The sequence below is a fragment of the Fragaria vesca genome, linkage group LG5 (assembly GCF_000184155.1).
Source record: "Fragaria vesca subsp. vesca linkage group LG5, FraVesHawaii_1.0, whole genome shotgun sequence".
Classification (NCBI taxonomy): Eukaryota; Viridiplantae; Streptophyta; class Magnoliopsida; order Rosales; family Rosaceae; genus Fragaria; species Fragaria vesca.
This window is the reverse complement of record NC_020495.1, coordinates 23,955,433-23,958,303: the sequence shown is the minus strand read 5'-3', so window position 1 is coordinate 23,958,303 and position 2,871 is coordinate 23,955,433.

The window sequence follows — 2,871 nt, the reverse complement described above, 5'->3', positions numbered from 1 at the left end:
TCTCTCTCTCTCTCTCTCTCTCTCTCTCTCTCTCTCTCTCTCTCTCTCTCTCTCTCTCTCTCTCTCTCTCTCTCTCTCTCTCTCTCTCTCTCTCTCCAGGAGCTGCTTCCGACGCGGATGTCCGGTCATCTTCCAAGGCCGTCGTCGAGGCACCCAAGGCCGTCGTTGTCATCGATCAAGTGCCCAAACTCACCGTCGTCCACCATGTCGTAAATCGGCTACTCCATCTTGATCTGGAACCGGTCCAAGCTCAGGTCTGGTTTTTCTTCATCTAGCCAAACCGCTACCATTGAATCACGACGATCCGATGGCCAAGGATGACGGCGACTCATCCTCCACCGCCCTCGATCTCATCAGCTGCTAACTCCACTACCTCAACTCGGTCGAGTTACCGCCGAGTCTCACCGAGTTAGACCTCACCGCCAACCGCCTTTCCTCCTTGGACACTCGCATTGCCACCCTCTCTAACCTCACCAAGTTCTCCTTCTGCCAAAGCCTCTTCGAAGACCTCAACTTGGTCGAGCTGATCTCCGCTTGGATCGTGCTCTCCGGCCTCGAGGTTCGTGCTCAATCAAATTTTGTATACAACTTTTTTTTTGTGTGTGAGATGAATTTGAAATTGAGTGATGGAATTGTGTGTAGGAATTGGTGCTGAGAGATAATAGTTAATTATGGTGCTCAATCAAAATTGTAGCAGGAAGCTCAATCAAAATTGTTGTGCAATTTTGGTGAATAGAAATAGTTAACAACATTGAAAATGGTTTGCATTGTGAATTTTAGAGTTGTATGAGCCTTTTTCGAGCTTGATATATATTGGGGTTTATGGTGAGTTTTTGTTTTAGTTTCATTGTGAGATTTTGATTAGGGATCTGTAGGTTTTGATTATGCTTATATTTTTTGCTGTGAAATTGTTGTTTTGTAATGGTGATTTGGTTTGTTATGAGTTTCAGATTATGTGGATTTTCGGGTTGAGTAATTCAAGTGGTGTTTTGTTTGGATGAATGAATTATGAATCTTTGATTATGGATTAACGGTTCATTCTCTTGATTTGATTGCTAATTATTGAATTTGGATTTGGAATCAGGGTCATACTGGCCCCAATAGGTCTCCGAGAAACCATATATTCCCCCTATATACCATCTTTCATGTATACTGACCCCAATAGGGGGTCCTACTGACCCCAATAGGTGGTCATACTGCTCCCAATAGGGACTTGTTATAAGTGACAGAAACACACAATTAAGTTTAAGGGTCTTACTGCCCCTAGTAGGAGGTCCTATTGGGGTCTATAGGAGGTCCTACTAACCCCAATAGGGACTTGTTATAAGTGACTGAAGCATACAATTAAGTTCAAGGGTCCTACTGCCCCTAGTAGAAGGTCCTACTGACCCCAATAGGTGGTCTTACTGCCCTCAGTAAGGACCTGTTATAAGTGACTAAAACACACAGTTAAGTTCAAGAGTCATACTGCCCCAGTAGGAAGTCCTACTGACCCCAATAGACCCCCCGACAAACCCCCTACTGCCCCAATAGACTCCCAACATAACCTCCTACTGTCCCAATTGACCCCTGACATGACCCCCTACTGCCCCTAATAGACCCCCCGACGAACCCCCTACTGCGCCAATAGACCCCCGACATGACCCCCTACTGGCCCCAATAAATCCCTTGACGAACCCCCTACTGTCCTCAATAGACATCCGGTCACAAGAGCCTGGTCAACAGTCGTCGGAGTTTGGTCAACGGTCACGGGAGTCAGGTCAACGTCGTCGGATCCCGGTCAACGGTCGCCGGAGTCACGGTCAACGGTCATCAGTTGCGAGAATCCGATCATAGATAATTATTTCAAAATAGACTTTTAATTGTTCTTATAATGGTTTATTGTAGTTTATTTAAATCATTAAAGGTATAATTGTTTTTTCCTGTTTAAGTTGACTCTTGAGAATTTTAAAATTAGGGCTAATGGGCATTGTCCCAAAATTTTAATTGATCTCCGATGTATTTTTGTGGACCAGGATGCGTCTTTTCAACCACCTAAATTCTTATTCTGGATGTAGATAAAGATAATGTCTATAATTAGTTATATGTAAATTCAATAAACTAAATACTTCAGAAAAAAAAAATTCTTTCTAAAATACCGATATTTTTTTCCGGATCCTCAATTTATCCGATATCTTTTCTTATTTTTCAAGTTACCGATATATACACCAATATAGATACACCGATACCGATGTTTTATCCTTAAGCACGACATGAACTCAAATTTCTTCTTAAGCTCTACTTTTTGCATCTCACACCATCAAATATCAAGTATCAAGTATCAACCACCCCCTCTCTTTTTTTTGGCTTCAGACGAGTCGAACCTGCCCTAAGCAAACCCTGAATAGCCGAAATTGGAGACTATCGCTCAGAGAAACTGGAAGGCGGCCCTCTTTGAGTTCGTTCTCCTTCTTCAATCATCTCACTCTCTCAGAAAATTACGGGTAAAGTTGCCTCAATCTGACCCTGTTTTAGTTTCAACGAGTTTTGGGGTTAGACTAGTTAACAGGGTAGAGATAGAATTGTAGAGATGGGTCCGGTTGATAGGATTAGTGCATTAGCTGGTGAACTTCTTATTCATATACTGGGTTTCTTGGGTACACAAGTCTAAAAGATGGAAAAACTTGTGGACTCGTGTTACCACTCTATGGTTCGATGATGACTGGGATTTTGCAAGGTTTGTGGATGATGGTGATGATCATTTTGTAAAGTTTTGTCAGTCGTGTGCTCTACTTTCGTGACTCAGTAGACATACACAAATGCACTCTATACTGCACAAGTACCACGATAAGTCTCTAGTTGATAATTGGATTTGCACCATTGTTCGGCGGA